The sequence below is a fragment of the Parus major genome, chromosome 5 (assembly GCF_001522545.3).
Source record: "Parus major isolate Abel chromosome 5, Parus_major1.1, whole genome shotgun sequence".
Classification (NCBI taxonomy): Eukaryota; Metazoa; Chordata; class Aves; order Passeriformes; family Paridae; genus Parus; species Parus major.
Window position 1 is genome coordinate 55,291,317 of NC_031774.1, and position 9,093 is coordinate 55,300,409.

Consider the following 9,093-nt stretch of genomic DNA (forward strand, 5'->3'; position numbering starts at 1 on the left):
AAAAGGAAGGAAACAAAGCAGCATCCCCTCAGGTTACACTGAAGCGAGAACACCCTCCAAGGGATCTGTGCTTCCTTTCCCCAGAAACACCTTGTAACTAGATGACACACAAACACCTTCACCCTTGGGCTTGTCTTAGCTAGAAGAATTTCATTCAGTTATTGAACTTGAATATTTCACCAAATATTCCTGCAAGCTGAGCTGCACATTGCTCACGATTCAAGAGCCTCCAAGAAGCTGGACGTGCTTCTTGTGAGTCAGCTTTCATTCCTTTCCCTGCATCATTTAGGTGGTTATTAACAACACAAACCCACAAAACACGGAGGTCTCTAATGAAAATTGAACAGAACCCATTTCTCTTCTCTACAACCACTTCATGGATGGATGTACACCGGCTGTGTGTCACAGACCAAGGGGTGTCCAGTGCATTCCTTCCCCCCTCTGTTTAACCCCTTTGCTCCACCATCTACCAACTCCTGGTCTTTCTCCTGGCAACCAACAGGCCAGAAGATTCAGAAAGCACAACTTTTTCCCACAAACCCCACATTCCTGCCTCCTCCTTACACTTCCACGAAAGTAACTACAAGTGCTTTGTTTTCCATTTTAATTGTAATTTCCTTTGATAGAACTTGCAGCCTAAGTCTTAATGCTCAGATAACTAATGCCATTCTTTTCTCTTCTTCCTCATCTCTGGTCACAAAGAGTGCTTGTACCAGGGTCAGCAGTTCCTTAAAAACCTTCTCGAGCCAATCTGTGCAGCTGCATTGTGCAGGGAGTTATCAGCAGGCTGCAGGAAGGTTAGAAAGCAAACATGCCTCCCTACAAGCCTGAAGTTATGCCTGGAGTCAAAGCTCCGTCCCGTTTCCCCTCCTGTAGGGAGATAACAGCCTGTTCTGCACCAGCTCTTTCCCTCACACAGCTTTCTGCTGTGCACACAAGCTGGGCTAAACAGAATTTTTAGCCCCACTCCCTCTTCTGTACCTGTCCTGGTCCCTCTGCATCTCCACAGAAGCAGATTTTTCCACCTCCTGCTGTACTGTCATTTAGGTGATCTGCAGAGGCTGTCTTCTTTGTACCCTCCCCAACACCAGGAGCCCTGTGTGACCCATGAAGGTGGCAGAAAGCTGGCCAGTATTCAGCAACAGTACTTAGTCTTCCCATCTCCACTCCATAATCCTTCTGCAAAGAAAATGCTCCAAACATGAGAAGTCTCTCCCCTGTCAGCATTACCCCAAGCCAAAATACATTCATCCTGCACAGTGACTGCTTGCTCCTGGCACCCTTCATGCTCTGAAGGATGCAAGTCAGTCCAGGAAGGGTAAGGCAGTCAAATTCATGTCCTTTGGGATAATACACATTGTATTTTATGATTCATAGTCCTGTAGCTATAGATTCTACTTCAGGTAAAAGCTCCTGCTCCTCCAGCAGGAACTGCAGTGGGGTGAACATTGCCTGCCCCTTAACATGGATATATTAGTTGTACTTCCATACATTTACACTCCTGACCAATTCATCCACACCAGCTGAAGCAAAAAACTCCCTCTGACCCAAGCCAGGTCTTGATCCCTCCTCTGGAGAGCAAAAACAGCAAAATCAGATCAACCTGCTCTGCCAGTGTCTACATGGCCACCTCTGCCTCAGTTACAGGAGTCCTCCAGCCAAACCGTCCAGGGAAGAAATTCAAGGAAGGAAAGATTAGGTGAGAGGCATATAGAATGTCACCTTCTCTTTAATCACAGCTTATGGATCCATCCCAAAGTATTACTCATACAGTGCTCCACACTCCCCATTGCTTATAATCCCACTGCCTAATCCAACTACTTGTTCTAACAGGCACGTTGCTAGGAGTGGGTCCTTGCCATCACTGAGAGCATTCCTTCAAGACCACGTCCTTTCCCACATCTAGAAGTACCACGACAGCTCAGGAAAACCTGCAGGAAAGGTAGAGCAAGCGTGGTGCACACACAACTCTTCCTTTCAACAGGACAGAGCCCATGGCCATCCTCTCCCACGCTGCCAGATCGTATTGGGGAAACACTTCAGTTGTGGTAAGCAACAGATAAGCATCTCTGCTTTGACACAGAAAAAGCATCTCAGCTGGTAGACTTTTAAAACCGGTATTTACTGCGCCTCAGGGAAGAAAATAAATTGGCTAAATGGGCTGAAAGGCACAGCTTCACTAGGAAGAGCTTGGATTGTCTCTTCGCATCTTTCGGCACAAACCCGGCCATTGAGAGCCCAGATCTAAAACAGAGGCGCAGTTGCTAAGAAAACAGCGCTGCAAACAGATGTCAGGAGATGATTCATGGAGTAAGGGCATATCCCTGTACTACAGATAAACCAAAATGAATGAGGCTCTTTATACCTGATCTCCCAAGCTGGGCTTCTTCATAACCGCTTTGGGACTATTTCTTTAGTTCCTTTCTATATTCAGATGTTGAGGAAACTGAGTAGAGCTGAACTCACTGTTTATGGAATAATTACAAGTAAAAGAGTTTTACAACATACATCATGACCTCAATAAATGGGCTAAACTGTGGTCCGTTTTTCCCAGGAAACAATGCAATTTTCTCCCAAACAATCTTTCCCAAAAACAGTAACATAAAACACACAGATAAAAACTGCAAAGGAACAGTAACCAGTTGGGGTTTCTTTCTTACTTTCTCTTTCACCATGAAACTTAAAATTAGCAGCTGGGGAGATAAAGCATTTTCAAGCTATTAGATCATTAGCCAGCAATGCCTGCCGCTCCTTGAATTACTTCATTGTGTCTGTGCTTAAAATCTTTGCCTGACAAATAAGTAAGAAATAGCTGGCACACTACAGGACTGGTCAAGTGCTACTGACACCAATAAAATTCTCAGTTACTTGACTGAACTTTTAGTCTGACTTAAAGTCTGACTCCTTTTATAGGAGAAAGATTAGCTCCTTTCTTAGAATATCCACAATCATACAACATCCTGAGTTGGAAGGAACCCCCAAGGAGCATCAAAGTACAGTTCCTTTGCCCCTGTTAAACCACCATGCTCAAATCATAGCACTGTATGATATCAGCAACACTTAAAATAAAGTTTCCTGAGGGTAATTGTAAGGAATTGTTTAAATAAAGGAACTTTAATATAAATTTCTATAGAAAACTCAGTTTAAAAGATAATTATCATTCATTACCTTTCAATAGGAAGAAGGGAAGAATGAATGTTAATTTATCTACTTCTGAATAGGTGTTTGTACAGCATTTCACATGAGGGGGGCTCAAACATTGCCACTGCACATATCAGTACATGGTGACATATTATTGTGGTTACTGCTGTTGTTTCACCTCCAAATTCCAGTGTCACCACCCATCCCTCTCTCTTCAGCTCATCCCCACTGCCACCGCCTGCAGATGCCAGGGTTTCCTCTCCCCTGCCACCTCCTGCTCACTCCACACCACCCCATCCTCTCTTGCTATGACATGCTGCCTCTCGCCTCAGAAATCAATTATTTAGGCTGCCCTGATTTCAGCGTGAGGTGGCTGTGTGTGCAGATACTGTTATTGTGAGCAGGGTTAACAGCTGCCACCGTGCTCCTTCTCAGAGCTATGAAGCCCCCCCCAGAAGTGGCTGACGACCGTGACACAGCTAACCAGGGGCCAGCAGCCATGCATGTTCCTTCTGCAGGAATTGCATTTCACAGAGATGTAAACAGACGTGTCCGCCAAGCTACAGCTCTGTTCACTTGGCCAACAGTCACAATAATGAGCCAGGACTTGCACGTGGCACTTATGTCTTTGTCTGTCTGTCCTGCAAGGACAGATCACCCTGCGAGCTGAGAGGGAGGAAAACTCAGGAAGGTCAGAAAGAGAGGGAGAGGACAGGCGGGACACAGGGAAAGAGGAAAGCAGAGGCATGAGGAACACGGAGTCACAGACATGACAAAGGCTGAGAGAAAACTCTAAAACTTGCTCCAAGTTTTCTCTCTATAGATTCTGAGTAACTTGAGGAGGGTGCACCTGCTCTACTTCCTGATGCCTCCAGCAGCTCTCAGGAGAAATAAAGAAGCACGATTCAGTTTTGGAGCAACAGGGATAGGACTGAGCCCAGGTTTTGTTCTGGAGGTGAAAGGAGGACAAGGAGCCTTCCCTTAAATCAACACACACACAGAGCACCTGACACTAAGCCAGCACCGAGTTACAGACAGGGAGCCCCACGTGCGGCATCCCATGGGCTGGAATAACACAGATCCTTAACAACTGCTCCGAGAGGAAACAGGCGGCTGCCAGGAGCCCTGGAAAGATGGGAGGAAGGAGGGGAAGGCAGGAGGGAGGCTGGCAGCGAGGCGGGAAAGAGAAAGGAACCCATGTGCAGCGGGAAGCCCAGAGCGCGCGAGTCCTCAGCAGGCAGCGCTTCAGCCAGGGGAGCAGCACCGGCAATAAAAGGCAGCGCAGGGAGGATGCCGGTGCCTCCCGCGGCCCTCCCAGAAAAGCAGTCGCTCCCTTTTCCCAAGAACTTTGCCTGAGTAAGTTTGCACCATCAGTTTCCAAACACACAACCCAAGAGACACCGACGTTCCCAGCGGTACCCACGACTCCCCGGGGGAGCGCCGATCACCTGCCCGCACCCCTTGCGCGCTCCCCCGACCCGGGACAAGCCGGCTCCGGCCGGAGCTCCTCCGGCAGCGCGGCCCCCGCTCGGGAGGGCAGGGCAGGACCGCGGGGGCGGGAGTTCGCTCCAAGCTCGCTCCGAGCTCGCTCCCGCCGCCGGCCGAGCCCGCCGCGCTCCCCCCGCGCAGCCCGGCGAACTCCCGCCGCTGCCCCGCCGCGGTGCTCTCCCCTTTCCCCGGCTTTCGCAGCGCTGGGAGAGGGGGGGACGCGCTCCGGGAGCGCGGTCTGTCCATCCGCGCCCCCCCGCGCAGCGATGTCCCGCGGGGGGCGCGGGCGGTGCCGAAGGTGCAGCCGGCACCGAGGGAACAAAGGCGGCGGCGGCGGGGAACAAAGAGCGGCAGGTACCGGCGCGGCGCAGGGCGCGGGCACCGGAGCGGGGCGGCGGCGGCTCCGTGGGGGCTCCCGAGGTTCCCCCCCGGAGGAAGAAGGGCCGGGCGAACTCGCTGCGCCGGGCGCTCAGCTGGCTCCGGGGCCGGCGGCGGCCGCCCAAGGACGGCAGAAGCTCGGGAGGGACGGAGGGAGCAGGTGAGGAGCGGGAGGGGAGGTGGCCACGGTGGCACTTAAGGAGGGGTCACGGCGGTGGCCACAGTGGAGGTGGGTGAGGAGATTTCAGGGAGCTGCTCAAAGAGGTGTCGAGGTGGTGGCTAAGGAGGGGTCCCAGTGGTGGCCACAGTGGTGTCACAGTGATGGCAAAGCGTCGAGTGGTGGCTGTGGGAGTGGGCGAGGAGGTGTTGGGGTGGGGTTCACAGTGGTGGCCAAGGCAGTCGCCAAGGAGGGGTAAGTCGGTGGCTGTGGAGGGCTCAGGGTGGCCGCTGAGGGGTTGTGGCAGTGGCCAAGGAGGAGTCACAGCAGTGGCCATGGAGGTGGTGAAGGAGAGGTCAAGGTGGTGGCCACGGAGGCCGAGGAGAAGTTACAGTGGAAGCCAAGGAGGGTGAGGCTGCTGACCCTGGAGGTGGCCAAAGAGGAGTCACCGTGGTGGCTGAACAGGAGTTGAGGTGCTGGCCATGGACATGGCTAAAGAGAGGACACAGGAGGGACAGAGGTGCTGGCCATGGTGGTGGCCAGCTGGGGTGGAGCTGCTGGCCATGGTGGCAGCAGGGGAAGGAGGTGGCAGCCACGGTGGCAGTGGCCATAGGGGGCACGGTGGCCATCGCTGGGGTGGCAGCAGGATGGATCCGGCAGCCCCTGGCACGATCTCACCCCAGCCCCGAGGGCTGGTGTCGGTTCACTGGGTAGGTTCTCCCTGCGCTGAGTCAGAAGGTCACTGGGGCTGAGGGAAATCTGGAGGGATGCCAGGCACTGCCACCTCCTCCTCCTCCTCCTCCTCCTCCTCCTGGGCAGGGTGTTTGCGTGCTCCAGGTGTGGCCCTTCCTGTCCCAGATATGGAGCTGACCCTGCTCCGTTCGTGGGTGCTGCCTCCGTGGCCCAGTCACATCCCTGCCACCTTGAGCAGGACAATCCTGCAGGGGAAGCTGCTCTGGCTCCCCTCTCTTGGCCATCCTGGAGCTGCGTTTTGGGGATCCACGGGCTCAGCCAGGGCGCTTTGGCAAAGCCATGGGTGCTGGCTTGTCTGGTCACGCTCCTCTCCTCAGCGCTGTTTTTGGCAGTGGTAGATGTCCCGACAAGGAAGGTATCACCCCAAAAGCCTCTCCCACCCCACACTGTCGGGGACAGTGTGTGTGTCACACCCCTGCCCTCCCTGCAGGCACCTCTGGCAGGGATGTTTTGACTCTTTTGCCAAGGGAGAGGCCTCTTCTGTGGCATCAAAGCAGGATGCTGTCAGCCGGGACTTTCTTTTTCAGTTTGCTCCAGGGAGTGAATTTCCAGGCATGGAGAAGCACACGGGGATCTGTGATAGGACAGGAGTGGCCATGGGAAGGGAAAAGAGGCTTGGCAAGAGCTGAGCTCTCTGCAGGGCCGATCCATCGGATGCTGCCGGTGGCTCCTTCCCGGCCCTCCGTGTGTGGATGCTGCTGCCACAGCCCAGCACTGAAACCTGAGCAGAAAAAACGAGATGTGCTGGAGCATGTGATGTTCCTCTTCACGGCAGAAACGCCCCCAGCAGCTCTGCCAGCCCTTTTTTTCCATTTTTTTTTTTTCCCCTGAAGTTGTACCAGCTAATCCTCAAAATGCCAAGTCACGGCCTGCCAGGGTCACAGCTTGGGCACCTCCTGCCTGTGCTGTGCTGCTCCCTCGTGCCACCAGGGCTCTGTCACTGCGCTGCCACCCTGCTGTCCCATCTGATGTGTCCAGGAGAGCTGTCCTGAGTGCCCCAGCCCGCGCTGGTGATGGNCACCCCCGGCACGGCCGCGGTCTCGGGGTGCCCGGCGAGAGGAGGGGATGGTCCCGGATCCCCGCGGCCGCCTGTGCTCACCAGCCTTGGCTTTGGCGTGCGGGGTTTCCCGGTGTTTTCCCTCCCGGCGCTTACCGGGACGGCGCTGTTCATCCCGCCCCTCGTGAACAGCCGGGCAGGGCCACAGGCCCGCCGTGTCCATGTGCTTTAGAGTAAGGACTTGTGCTGGAAGTAAGAAAAACCTGTGTGTTGTAGGAACCGTTTTCTGGTCTGGGAACGTTTAGGGTTACAGGTAATTGACAGAAATAAAATACTTCGTCATGAATGTGCAGCACCCCCAGATGAAATTTAGAAGATCATCGGAGACCTCTGCAGTCTCTGCACAGCCTCCACAGCCAAGCTGAGCTCCCCTCACCTAAGGCACAGCCCCCAGGTATGACCCATCTTCCCCTCTCTTCCATATCCAGACTTTCCCCAAGTTTAGGGACAGCATCATCTGCTGTAAACTCTGGAAGACAGACGCGGGTCATCTATGTAAATATAAGTTTGGAGTCTTCTTTTAGAACTCAGAGTAGGGTTTTTGGAGGAGGAAAAAGAAGGAATTCCTTAGATTTGTCCCATTTGATACTGGATATCTTTCATTTGTAGACTTCACAAAGCAAGAAAATACAAATATTGGGATTGAGTTTTGTTTTATACACCCAGAGGTCAGCCAGCTATTCAAAGGAAATGTAACTTTCCAAAAGCCACTTCCTGCCGGTGTCCATACACTGGGCTTTTCCTCAATCTGTGCTGGTAAAACATCAACCACCTTAAAAGAGGGAAGCAAGTGAGAGCCTGTATTTGAAGGCTACACAGCCAAATGTACCTGCTTACTCAAGCTTCTCTTTATACCCACAGATCTGCCTAAAGAAATTCTGCAAGATTTGGAGCCCTGGTTTTCTGCAAGAAAATTTTTCTTTTCCAGGCCAAAGTGAATCCTGCACCTTTTTTGGTGTCATTTCAGCTGGAGCCTGAGAACACAGTGACTTGCAGAAGCAACAATCAAAGCTGGCTATGACTTGACTGCCCTGCTTTGGCAAGCACCTGGTCCAGTTCATGCTTTGTTGCCATCCTGGCAACAAACTAACCCATGATGGCTCTTTGTGTACTTTTTTTACTTGTTTTATTGAGGATTAATTAGTGTTTGTGTAGTGACACAGCTGTCTGGTGCTGCATGGACACAGCTGAAGGCGAAGGCCTTCGGGCTATGCTGTGGTTTCCAAATTCCTGTGTTATGGCTACTGTAATGCATATCCTCGAAGTGAAACAAACATTTCTGACTGATTTATGACTTTTGACTGCCAGCTTTCAGTCTTGTGCTTAGAGGAAGGAGAGAAGAAGATGCAGTATCAAAACCAAGCTCTGTTACTTGAAGAGTTATTTCAAGTCTCCTGTTGATCACTTGAGGCTCTTTCACATGCTCTGAAATTCATCAGAAGAGGTCTTATGGAGCCTTAATCTTTTATACCTCAGAGAACACCATCCCACATTATTTCTCCATGTTCTTCTCACTGACTTTACCCTGCCATGAATCACAGGGCTCCTCATCCCAGCATGCACAGCACTGCAGGCATGCCAGGCTGTGTCAAACACAGCACAGGTCCCAGCCCAAGGTGCTTGTTTTCACTCAGATTACACATTTCATAACTCGCTTGTAAAGCACCTTGAAGATACGACACTAGTGTTGCTAACACTAAATGGTATTGTTGGGCAGGTTTAACATGAGCAATTAAATAGTAATTCCATAAAAAAGCCAGACACTAAGGTAGGATTAACTCATGTATACCTACTTTGTATCCAGATCTTCAGGCTGTTGATTACTTGGACTCTGGAAATAAGCTTTCATCTCTTTTTCCACACAGCCTTCCAGCTAGGAACTGCTAAGGCCCTGTGCTCAGACTAGAACTGCTTTGACAGGTATACGGGTGCTGCCAGCAAGGATAGCAAGTAGCTGACACAGGTCAGCTTGTGGAAGGTGAAGATGTGGAAGCTGTGTGAGCAAGGCTCTTGCCTGCTGTCTACAGCTGTCCAAAATGAGCCACCTGGATGGATACACAGAGTACTGGGGAAAAGCCCTACAGAGCAGCACTGTCAGGCAGTGATGAATATTACAGTG

The 9,093-nt window shown here is 51.9% G+C and overlaps 1 long non-coding RNA gene across 2 annotated transcripts; it reads left to right on the top strand.

The window, feature by feature from the left end:
• Nucleotides 1–4,749: 4,749 nt before the first annotated feature.
• LOC107205791 lies at nt 4,750–8,336 on the top strand. 2 transcript variants are annotated; one of them, XR_004498017.1, is made up of 3 exons: nt 4,750–4,983; nt 7,268–7,368; nt 7,836–8,336. It is a non-coding gene; the product is annotated as an uncharacterized LOC107205791 (long non-coding RNA). The 2 variants fall into 2 exon arrangements; XR_001522132.2 differs by lacking the exon at nt 4,750–4,983 and having other exon boundaries at nt 6,992–7,368.
• Nucleotides 8,337–9,093: the final 757 nt, after the last annotated feature.